General features: G+C 38.9%; 1 protein-coding gene across 1 annotated transcript in view; it reads right to left on the bottom strand.

Moving 5' to 3' along the window:
* AKAP6 (A-kinase anchoring protein 6) overlaps nt 1-4,594 on the bottom strand; it is a 500,589-nt gene extending 495,995 nt beyond the window's left edge. Inside the window, exon 1 of the mRNA NM_001192923.3 lies at nt 4,532-4,594. The gene's annotated coding sequence lies outside the window, so the exon portion shown is untranslated. The remainder of the gene's footprint in view (nt 1-4,531) is intronic.
* Between the last annotated feature and the right edge of the window lie 8,496 nt (nt 4,595-13,090).

The raw sequence follows: 13,090 nt of genomic DNA, 5'->3' as shown, positions 1-13,090 counted from the left end.
GTTTTGCATACATTAGTTAATACGATTGTTTAGACAAATGCTTCCCATTTAAAGTGATGTTTGTAAGGCATACTAAGGTGAATGAACAGGTTGCTTGTGGCTAGAGGTGACTGGCACATACCTCCACCAGCATGCTGGCCATTTAGAGGGCTCACTAGAGAGTTTTTAAAGATGAGAACTATCTTTCATTAAAATAAAAAAACATCCTTAAACTGATCTGTCATATACATTTCATATTTCCATACATCAGGTTTACATCAATTGAGATAGACATGTAAAACAATTACAATTATACTTTTCATAACAGCTTAATACCAACAAAATGCTTATTGCCATATTGGCTATGGTCACACCCAGTAAGATTCTAATCCAAACTCAAGAAGAAAAAAATCAAAGCTATTCTTCAATGCAGCAATTTTACCTCCATGTGTAGGCCATATCTGTATGTGTGCACAGATAATTGGTGTATCTCTGAAACATAAGTAAACAGAAATAGTATTACGGTATCAAAAGAATAAATTATTCCACTATAAATTTGCCTGTTTTATTTGGTCTCTCCATCCCCATTCCTGATAGAATGTAGTGGGGAAGAAATCTGCATCTATCTCGTCCCACTGCTATGTTCTCCAACATTGCCTGGCACATAGTAGATACTCAATAAAAAGTTGTTAAATTGAATTGAATACATAGGATCAAAACAAGTTATCAGTCCCTGATTCTAGGATTTTTTAAATAGAGACATGTGGCAGAATTTTTTCCCTAAATTCTACTGGCTTTTCTATTCCCCAAATAGAACCTAATTCCTGTAGTCACTGTACCCAGCAATTCTATTGCTTTCTGTTAGCCTCTAATTCCCATCACTCACAGAGACATGAGCTTGGGCCTCCTTGAGACAGGATGGGAGAAACATTAACTTCTTCTCAGAACCTAGAAACAGCTAATGAGCTCTGAGGAATAATATTTCTAAGTATTCACCAGACCAGAATCAATATCAATGTGCTGTCAGTGTGTGCATTAGCCCCACAGTCAAACAAAGAACAGCCTTACAGCCCAATAATGACACTGGGTGTGGATAACTGGGATGGGCAAGATGATGCAGAGATGACTGTATTAGCTCTCCTCAAACACAAGGCTCCCAGGATGTTGCACACGACTGTCATTCTTGTACTCGGTCAGAAATAGGAAGCATTTAGACTCAGCCACTGATAATATTCAGCAAAATAACTCTCTTTTAACTTCTTAATCCAGGAGATGGATTCAAAGTACACCTTCCTGGCTATAAGAGAAGTTTACTCTTCTATTCCTTGTCTGGTGTTGGCAGGGAATTCAAATGCCTTAAAGTTAGCAGAGCACTACATAATGCAGCTGATAAGACAGGTACAACAAACTTGAATCATTACTGACTCATGTAAGACCTCCTTTCAGTACAGCTCCATCACGCCCACACTCATTCATGTAGCATTTCCCATACACAGATCCTGCTAGAAAGGTATGTTGAGCAAGGGTACTGGCAAAAGGTCTGAATATCTGTTGTGCATTGCTTTAATCTATAGGATCTGACCAAGATTCATGCTCATCCCTGTAGTAAAACTGATCTTAGTGTTTTAAATGAGATTTCATTCTCTGAGTGAAATCTGATTTTCCAATCAGAATGAGAAGGGTGGGGTGAGTATGATAGAGTAAAGGTGGCTGCTCTCATGGTATACACAGTTAAGATGTCATAAAACTAAGATGACTGGGTAAGCAGGTGGGTATCACAGTCAAAGCACACTGATTTGGAATCCTGGTCCAGTCACTTATTAACTCTATGACCTTAGCCAAATTTGGTAACCTGGCGAAGACTTGGTTTCTGCAAAATGTAAATAATAATATCTAATCCTATAAAATGAGATTGTTACTCTCTATTTCATAATGTCATTATACGGGCCAAATAAGTTATGTTCAATGTTTAGTTCAGTGCCACACAATAAAAACTAAATAAATAAGAGCTTGGTTGTTATTATGATTTTTATTTTTATCACCCCACCGTGGCCTAATTATCCAAAGAGTTAACTTATTTGTAACTTTGTAATTCAATGAAGAAAGCTATAACCAAAAGCATAGAGAAGGTTAGTTTCTCATAAGGCTTCCATGGTCTAAACTTGGCCATACAATAAATATGATCATAATGATCTTTCTCTTATCACTGTGAAAGAAATTTCTCTACATTCTAGAAAGTTTCAGTGAAACACCACAAAATGCAGCCATAGAGCAATCTCTCCCTTCCCCGGTACACACACACACCCCATCTACCCCTTGGGGATATATTAAAACTAAGACAACTGAAATAGCCTTAGCCAATAATTAAGACACACAGCTAATCAGAGAGCAGCACGGGCTCTGCAAAGAAACCGAGCACTCAGGATAACAGTTCCCATTATTAGGGCTTTGTTCTCCTGGAGCAAAAAGAGCATAAAAGCATCAAGTTGGGGAGCTGCAACTGTATTTTAAATATGTGCAGAGGTGAGGAGAGATCACAGGCACCTCTGAACTAGAAGGATATTCCACCAGATAACTGCGTCAGCCCACACCCACCAGCGCACTCCCCACCCTCGAAGCATGACTCCACTGTTTCTAACACTATCCTTAAGGAATCTGGCTTCTGCGACTTCCAGTAATTGTACAAATCACCCATGATGAAGCATCTAAGAGCACTGTTAGACAAAAGAAACAAACATTAAGCAAATAGGAAACTCATTAAAATGCTGCCTTTGGTTACTTTTATTCCTAGCAATTTATGTTATCAAACAAGTCTTTCTTCATTGTTTTTCCCTGAAAGTAACACTTCAAATGAATTTCAATGGCCACTGAGTGATTTTCTCCAGACCCACATAATCCAGCCATGATATGCACTTTCCCTCCCCGCCCCCCACCAACCAGCACTCCTCCTTGTCACCCTAGAGCCTCTGACTTAGCTGTGTTCACACCCAGAAGTCCCAGGAGAGCTTTCTTCTCACATTATACAACACAAAAAAGCAGGCAATGAACAACCAACCCATGCTCCTAAATGCTTGCGATAAAGCCAGACTGAGCTGACCTCTCCCATCCCACAGAGCTGCATATCAGGCACATAAACTTAAAAGAACCACGAGCAGCCTGTGTGTGATATATATAAACAAACTAATTAAAACCCAAGGTCTTTCATTCTAGATAGTGCCTAATAATGGGACCAATATGCTTGACTCTGTGCAAAAAAAAAAAAAAAAAAATCACTCCAAGCTGGCAAGAGGTATTCCTTTTCCTGCTCCCTGTGAAACATCTCTTTCAGGCTCAATAAACAGCCTAAAAGAAGAGGAACTCAAGGGTTGCCATTCATTCCTGTAAGACTTTTCAAATAAGAACTATCAGCTTGGCAGCACTGAGCCAAAAGACCACTCCCTGATTCCAAGTGGACATATTGATCAATTGCACTGACATGTGCCTCCTCCTTTCTCTCCCTTAGTAACAATCAGCTGCACCAGGGAAATCCATTTCCCAAAACAAAAGGCAACTCACTGCTCCTTATCTGACAATGCCAAGTCGTGTATTTTTTTTAAAATAATAATAATGGTGATGATGAGGCCTAAAGACAGAGATAGGAGTTTAAATAAGCACCATACGCGTTTATCGTAGAGTTTCAGAAATGAGTTGAGGTTATGACCAAGCCCAGAGATCTGTTTTCACCACAGTCGCTGAGGGTTCAGCTATTTATTCATCTTGCCAGATTCTGGTTAAAGTTAAACAACACCACTGCCACTTCCAGAGGCTCTCCACAGGGTTACCCTTCACTGCAACTGCCGCAGAGGAGACTTGGTACAAGTCAGCCTGCAAATAACTCCAGCTATTTTGGAGACTAGCGAGAGATGAAAAAATATCATGGCAGTTTTTCAACTAACTATGAAGGCCATAGACTGAAGGACTAGAGCATAAATCAAAAGGCTTAAGTAATTTCATTCTGTTTAGGTCTCTATATTTTTAATAAATTCTGTCTTCAACATGCAAGAGGTCTCCTTTCACATCAGGGTTATGTCAGATGCTTATTCAGCATTCATTTCTTGCCATGAAGAAACTGAAACCCAAACGAGGTAAATACGGAATTTCATACTGTAAACCACTTAATATTTCATAAATCACAAGAGCAAATAGGGGACCAATGAGCTTTCCCCACAAAAAAGAAACATATCTTTACAATCTTTAAATACTGTGTACTGCTCAATTTAGAGCCTATTTGGGGCTTTGCGATAGAAAAATATCTTATGTTTATGAAAAATTCCATGAGAACACTAAAAATAACAGGCAGAGATGAAACAAGAATAATTCCACATATTTTTATTTCTCTATGACTCTTACAGGGCTTTGTCTTAACCCAGCAGCCTGAAAACAGATTTAGGTAAAACAGCTCTTCTTTCCCTAGTCCATTTTAAGCAGACAACATCCCCCATCACTGCCTCAGCAGACACCGGCTAACCAAGAAAACAGCCGAGCAATTAAGGCCTAGACATTTAACACTCACCATCTCCTGCTCCCACCGTCTTCTTTTGATGTTTACAGCACATCTGTAGGATGCAATACTAGGAGATGCCTTGTTTGACCTGCTGCATGATGCTGTGACATCAGTTCAGATGATGCAGCTCATTATGGGAAAGACTGCTGTTGCTATGGCAACTGGGATGTGCTAGGAATCCTTGCTGCATTTCCAGTGGAGCCTGAGACAATACGGAAGCCCTGTAAGAAACAGACGATATGCAAAATATAGACCAAAGGAAGAGGATCCCTCATTGGACAAAAATCCATAGGTCTAAAAGGGATTTCCCTGAAGTCACTTTGGAAAAAAATTAAAATTATCTCCTACTTTTTTGTTACACATTTAGGAAGGGGAGAGGGAAGAAAGAGATTTAGTGCTAAACAAATTAAAAACTCAAATGGACAATGTTTCTCTGTTTGTTAGGCAATTTGATTACTTTTTCCTCTCTGGACAGCATTACAATTAATTACCTTTTTTAAAAGTTACTAAAAAGAATTTTTCTCATTTGTCAAAAACCAGAAGAAAAGCAAGGAACAGAAAAAGAATTATAAATGCAATATAAACAGCTGAGAAAGTGACTGTTATTCTGAAGTAAATAGGTTTTAGTTCTACAGAACACAAACTCCTACCAATGAAGTCTGTCCTGATCATTTCTACTGATGAACAACAACCCACAGAACCTTCTCACACAGATGAGCCCCAGCTCTCACTTGAGCATTGGAGAGACACATGGAAGGAGGTTTAGAATCTAGGGGCCACACAACTTCACCTTCAACTTCTGGGGTCCCTTCCCTTGATCTGCAGAGATCTCCTACCACTCAGAGCCAAATGCAAGAGAGTCTTTTCTGGGACCAAACCTGGTAGTTGGAACAAATGGCAACCTGCTAGAAAGTTCCTAAATCATTTGCATTCCTAACATTGGGGTTCTGTTTTCTTCTCTATGAGGCAATAAGACACAAAGGAGAAAATTACTCACACACCTCCCCTGACAAAAGCTGAAACTGCATGAAAAGCCACCTTTATATAAGACACAGTGAGGTTATTTCTCCAGTTAGGAAAAGAAAAGCAAATCTAAAACAATCATTTCTTTCCAGTCCTGAGCAGAAACAAACATTATGTGATGTGAACTGGGGGTAAGGAGATATGGGCAAAAGCAGCCATCTCTGCATATTTAATATTCTCAGACCACAGACAGAGAGAGAATCAAGCTGACCTACATCCACTCTATCTGCACAACTCTGGGGAAGAACCACATTCTAAAACCCCAAGTCTAATGAGACAATTACACTGTCCCCTCCCACTTGAGATTTTAAATGCCATTGTTAACCAACAGCATCAGGAATGGGGGGATGAAACGGCAGAAGGAATTCAGGCAGTGGCTTGGTAAATGGGGGCTGATAAAATGTCTGAAAGGTGCCAAGATCCTAGCAGGGTGCACCATCAGCCATGCACAGAGCATTTCCTCCCTGATGGAAAGCCAAGACTATTCTTGCTTCACTTAATGAGGAATTGGGAGGCCAAGAGCAAGACGTGAAGCTGCCTGCCCAAGTCATCCATGCTCTCAGTCATAGGCCGAGCCTGACTCCCACCCTTTATCTTAGACCACATGCCACACCACGGGAAGTAAACAAGCAGCTACTCTAGCACAAAGAGCACTGATCTGGGATTCAGGAAACCCAAGTGTTAATGCCAGTTCCTCCAGTGAGCATCTGTGTAACATCAGGTCAGTCAATTAACCTCTCTGGTCCTCAAGTTTTCCATCTGCAGACATGACGGATTTAGCAATAACCATGGTTTTCAAGGTTTTTGTTAGTAGTGGAAGCCTTTCTTCTAATGATATAGACCAAAGCTGGGCTGCCCTGGTTGAGAGGAGAGAAGAAGCCCAGAGTCAAAGTTGGTAAACTCTTCTCGAGCCCACCTCACCTCATCTGCCATGATCTGACCCCTGAAGGCAGCTCTGATGAAACCCTCAGCTGGGGAAGAGAGTGAAAGTCATGGGTCTATAACAATATTATGAGCCTTTCCCTAGCTGAAATCCATGGTTCTATAGAAGAGAGAGAGAAGGGTAGGATCAGGTGTTCCAGACTTGAATATGGCTTCTCAGGATGAATTTGCTTTGCCAGAAGCAAGTCACTCGTTTGGTGGGAAGAGATGAATGCTTCATCAAATCTGCTTCAGAAAGTATATTTGGGGATTTCAGTCACAGTAAACAGAGCCTTAATCGATCCAATCACTAAAGAAACTGTGTAAGGCATAAATTGGCACCATTAGCATGAAGCATATGTAGAAGGGAAAAAAAGCCTGGGCTCTGGAATGGTTCATGAGACTCAATAATGACACACCTCAAAAGGCTAGGGCCAGGGCCAGAGCTGGCAAGACCTCCTCAAAGGAAGGTGCAAGGCGTTCTCCATTTTTTCTCTTGGACATTCCTGGACTTGACAGTGATCACACACCCCAGTCAGCTTAAGCCCCTTCCCTGTTCCTTCCCAGGCAAAATTCCCATCAGCAAAGGCCAAAAAGCATCCAAAAATCCAGGGAAGGTGGATTAGCTCCTGAATGAACACCTAGATTTGGAGCTTGAAGCAAACCTTGGGGTGACTTTCGCCAAAGAAACTGACCCCAACCTATTCAAAAATCTCCCTGTCATCTTCTGAATTTCAGATCTTCTCTTGCCCAGCTTCAGAGTTAATATGGTTTTCTGTTTCACTAGACTTAACTCCAAACATAAACATCTGACATAAAAGCAACTGGCAGAAGTCTAGCTGTGCTTTGTTACATCGGTAAATACCTATACATGTCAGGACCAACATACGACGCAGGGGTTTATGAGCTGGTTAAACTCTGCATTGGTATTTCTGGGGCTTTCCTGTTTTCATATTTAGTTTTTTCATAGGTCTTAATCTTATCTACTCAAGTAGACAACACTTTAGGGTATTACCAATGTCTTGTGAGACTTTTTGATTTCCTCATAACCTTTAGCACACTCCTAGGCATAAGTAACCGCCTAATAAATCCTTCTTAATTATTTATTTTTTGTTAAAGTAATATTGTTTACATTCCAACCAAGGAAAAATTTCCTAATAGCTTTCCTTATCACTCCAGAATTTGAAATGTTATAAGATTTTACTAAGGCTTATATGTGTAAATCTTTTCCCCTTCCTTTGCTGCCAAAATAACAAAAAGTAATTTGCTCCTAAGAAGATCTGACCAAAAATGATAAAGCAATCCAGAAAAACATTTTCAGTTTGTCATCAGAAACAGAAGGAACAGTGATCATGATACCTGTTTCAAGTTATTTACAACTGAATCTTTTAATTAACATAGCATTTTCAGCTCACATAGTCTTTTAGACTAGATTCCTCCCCTTATCCAAAGAAAATTATGAATAAAATAACTAACCCTCATTTATACAAATTCTTCTCCCAGCAAAAGCAAAATACATTCTTGAAAGATAGGGTTTCCCAAGATAACTTTAGTTAGAAAAAGTGATTCTTTTTTTCTATGGAGAAGAAACAAATTACATCATACCTTCATATGTAAAATTCCAGTAAATAATACAGTAAAAGTTTCACTAAATCAAAGTCACAAGCAGCTCTGATAAAAGAGTTTTGTTTTACAGGGTACAAACATATTTTTCAGTGAATAATCCAATAATCAGCTCTATATAAAGAATAGAATCACACATCATTGGTAAAGTAATCTTCATTTGCTAGGGTGTCATGAAACAAATGAGAGAGTCAAAATGCTGCAACCTATCACAAGCATCCATTTTGTTTAACCTCTAATGAGTTGTTACACTGGCCTGCCTTATATTCCATTAACTGGATGCATCTCTGTCATGGAAACAACCTCAAGCATCTTCAGGGCAAAGACTAAATCTACCAGAGCGGAGTAGGCTATGTAGCAAACACTTGTTGTGTACCTTGCCTAGTAAATGCTTTTTTACGTGAGTCTGTCAAACTCAGAGACTTAATTCTGGTCAGCTCAAGACATACAACTAAATACTCCCAAGCCACCAGTCAGACATAAACATATATGCATATAAACACATACACAAACAGACTTAAAAACATACGTGAGAATGAGTTTTGGCACATAATATCAATATTTCCCTCCTACTCTAGTCAATGATAACATTTTACTTTTAAATGTACTAATTTACTGCTGGTCTAAACACTCCATCAATGTATTTACTGTGAAAATATTTTACTATAACACAAAATATTATTGCTTCATGGAATTCTTTTGAAAAGGATTCAGTTCAGTTCAGTTCACTCACTCAGTCATGCCGACTCTTTGCGACCCCATGAATCGCAGCATGCCAGGCCTCCCTGTCCATCACCATCTCCTGGAGTTCACTCAGACCCACGTCCATTGAGTCAGTGATGCCATCCAGCCAGCTCATCCTCTGTCGTCCCCTTCTCCTCCTGCCCCCAATTCCTCCCAGCATCAGAGTCTTTTCCAATGAGTCACTCTTCGCATCAGGTGACCAAAGTACTGGAGTTTCAGCTTAAGCATCATTCCTTCCAAAGAAATCCCAGGGCTGATCTCCTTCAGAATGGACTGGTTGGATCTCCTTGCAGTCCAAGGGACTCTCAAGAGTCTTCTCCAACACCACAGTTCAAAAGCATCAATTCTTCGGTGCTCAGCCTTCTTCACAGTCCAACTCTCACATCCATACATGACCACAGGAAAAACCATAGCCTTGACTAGACGAACCTTTGTTGGCAAAGTAATGTCTCTGCTTTTGAATATGCTATCCAGGTTGGTCATAACTTTCCTTCCAAGGAGTAAGCATCTTTTAATTTCATGGCTGCAGTCACCATCTGCAGTGATTTTGGAGCCCCCCAAAATAAAAGTCTGACACTGTTTCAACTGTTTCTCCATCTATTTCCCATGAAGTGGTGGGACCGGATGCCATGATCTTCATTTTCTGAATGTTGAGCTTTAAGCCAACTTTTTCACTCTCCACTTTCACTTTCATCAAGAAGCCACAAACATAAAAGTAAACCTAAAATATTCATAAGTATACATGTCACAAAAAGAACATATACCATAATAAATACATTGAGATAACAAACAAAACAATAAATCAAATAATAAAAGTACTGCTTTACCTATCTCTGTGTTTACAGTGCTTACTCAGTGCTATGGACCGAATATTTGTATCCTTCCAGAATACATACACTGAAATCCTAACCCCGAAGTTAACAGTATTAGGAGATGGAACTTTTGAAAGGTGACCTAGTCGTGAAGGTGGATTGCGCATAAATGGGATTAGTGCCCTTACAAAAGAGGCCCCCAAAAGTTCCCTTGACCCCTTTTACAATATGAGGACAAGGTGAAGGGGCATTGTCTGTGAACCAGAAAAAGGGTTCTCACTAGACACAGAATCTTCCAGCCCCTTGATCTTGGACTTTCCAGACTCCACAACTGTGAGAAATGAATGTCTGTCTTTTATAAACTACCCAGTCTATGGTATTCCTGTTATAGCAGCCCAAATAGATTAAGACTCCGTAGCTCCTCAAAACTAAGCTGTGTTTCTATATACTTACAACAAAAGATAAATCAAGAAAACAGCCCCATTTACAATGGAATCAAAAAGAATATAATACTTGGTAGTAATTTAACCCAAGAAGGTGCAAGATCAGTACACTGAAAATTATAAAACACTAATGAAAAATATTAAAGAAGACACACATAAATGAAAAGACAGCCCATATTTGTGGATTAGAATAAACAATACTGGTAAAATGTCCATACTACAGAAAACTATTTTCAGATTCAGTTTATCAGCCTATCAAAATGCCAGTGCTCCTTTTATAGAAATAGAAAAAACAATCCTAAATCTTGCATGGAGTCACAAAAGACCACAAGCAAAGCAGCCTTGAGTACGAAGAGCAAAGCTGAAGCATCACACTTTGTGATTTCAAACTATCATACAAGATTATATAAGTGAGCAAACAATCTGGTACTAGCATAAAAATAAACACATAGATCAATGGAACAGAATAGAGAACCCAAAAATAAACCCATGCATAGATGGTTGACTAACTTTCAACAATGGCACCAAAACACAAAATGGGAAAAGATGGCCTCTTCAATAAATGGGGTTGGGAAAACTGGGTAATTATATGTAGAAGAATGAAATTGAGCCCTTATCTTATATCATACACAAAAACAAACTCAAGGAAACCTAAGGAAAAGACCTGAAATCATAAGATTCTCAGAAGAAAATCTAGGGGAAAATCTCCTTGATATTAGTCTTGGCAATAATTTTTTGGATACAGCAGCAAAAGCACAGACAACAAAAACAAAAATAAACAAATGAGACACATTAAACTAAAAAGTTTCTGCATAGCAAAGGAAAGAGTCAAGAAAGAAAATACTTGCAAACCATACATCCAATAAAGGGTTAATATCCAAACTATAAAGGAACTCTTACAACTCAAAGCCAAAAAAAAAAAAAATCAAATAATTCAACTTAAAAATGGGCAAAGGATCTAAATATACATTTTTCCAAAGAAGACATACAAATGGCCAAAAGGTATATGATAAGATGTTCAATATCACTAATCAGGAAAATGTAAATCAAAACCACAGCCACACCTGCTAGTATGTCTATTATCAAAAAGACAACAAATATTGTTCAGGATGTGGAGAAAAGGGAGTCCTTATACACTGTTGGTGGGAATGTAAACTGGTATTGCAATATGGAAAACAGTATGGAGGCTCTTCAAAAAATTAAAAATAGAACTACCATATGATCTATAAATCCTACTTCTAATTATATATTTGAAGGAAATGAAATCATCATCCTGAAGAGATATTTGCCCTCCCATGTTCATTGCAACATTACTCACAATAGCCAAAATATACGAACAATCTAAGTGCCCATGAGCAGATGAATGGATAAAGAAGATGTGGAAGACATATATTATCTGTGGAAGATATCTATATATGAAATCCCACATTTCATACGGGATTTATATCTCCAGTTTTATACATATATATATGTGTGTATGTGTATATATATATGTATAATATATAATATATAAAATATAATACATATTAAAAATATATAAAAAAAGGAAATCCTGCCATTTGTAACAACATGGATGAGCCTGGAGGGCATCATGCTAAGTGTAATATCCTGAAAAAGAGAGATACTGTAGGTATCATGTGGAATCTGGGGGAAAAAAAATGTCAAACTCATAGAAACAGAATAGGATGGTGGTTTTCAGGGCCCTGAGGAAGACGTTGGTCAAAGGGTACAAACTTTCAAGTATCCGATGAATAAGTTCTGAAGATGTAATGAACAGAATGGTGACTATAGTTGATACTTCTGTTTTGTATATTTGAAATCTGCAGAGAGTGTAGAATGTATGCATTCTCACCAAAGAAACCAAAAAACAAACAAACAGAAAACAGCAATCACATGAGATAGATGTGTTAATTAACTTGATTGTGGCAATCATTTCACAATGTAAATGCACACCAAATCATTACAGTATACACATTAAATATATTACAATTTTATTTGTCAGTTATACTTTCATAAAGCTGAGGGATCGAGAGAGAAAGAATCAACAGCAACAACAACAAAAAAGACATCCAGACCTTGTGTGGAATTTAACCAAGTGTTTCATTATGGATATAAGATTAAGATACTTCAGGACCTTGGCTTAATGTCTTAAAACACCCAAGAAGTATGGCATAACTGTAGACAGTACCTGCAGTAGTTGATCAACACTTAAATAATGTGCCATTCAGATTTTAAAAAGTTAGTGGTGTGCTACAGAGTATCATGAATAGTGCAAGAGATGAACTAGACTGAATAAAAAGATGATGGCCCATGATAAAAAATGAGTTAGCATCATTTGTCTATCTGGGACTCCAAGAGATGATTTAAAATAAGGAAATAACCCCTCCTCACCAAAGTGGCACCCTTTGGAGTCACTGCTTTTGATGTTGTGTGTGTTCCCATGTATTGGTGGCTTTGAAATCAGCTCTGGAGTCTCCTTCACAAGAGATAGCATTATGAGTAACCATCCCATCATGTAGACGGTGGGGTCTGAGAAGAGTCCAAGTCCCACCTGCCTCATGCTCTCCTTCACAAACCTGCTGCGCTTCCTAAATTACCTCAGAATCCACTGCACTCAGCTGGAAGCTAATGAATGTTCTGGAGGAGAAGTGTCACCATCTGCTATCCACAGCCATTGATACCCACGAGGCAGTGAGTGCTCTCGGACAGGCACTAAGCAGATGAGTGGGAAGACAAATAGGTTGAAGCCCCACGACTAACAGCCATAGGAAACTGAACAGGGCATTAACCTCTCTTAGAGTCCTCTTCTGTAAAGTGAGGAGTAACTGCTCTGCCTACCTGACAGTGCTATGGAAGTTTAGGAAGTAAATGCCCTATCTGTAAGTGCTGTAAGAACCAGGGAATGGAGGGAGTAGGTAAAGGGAAATGAGAAGGAAGAAAAAGAAGAAAAGTAAGAGAGAGAGAGAGAGGTCAGGACAAGGACAGGAGAATGAGAAAGAGGG

This window comes from Bos taurus, chromosome 21, assembly GCF_002263795.3.
Source record: "Bos taurus isolate L1 Dominette 01449 registration number 42190680 breed Hereford chromosome 21, ARS-UCD2.0, whole genome shotgun sequence".
In the NCBI taxonomy this organism is placed as follows: Eukaryota; Metazoa; Chordata; class Mammalia; order Artiodactyla; family Bovidae; genus Bos; species Bos taurus.
Note: the sequence above shows the minus strand (reverse complement) of the source record. Positions and strands in the feature narration are given on the sequence as shown.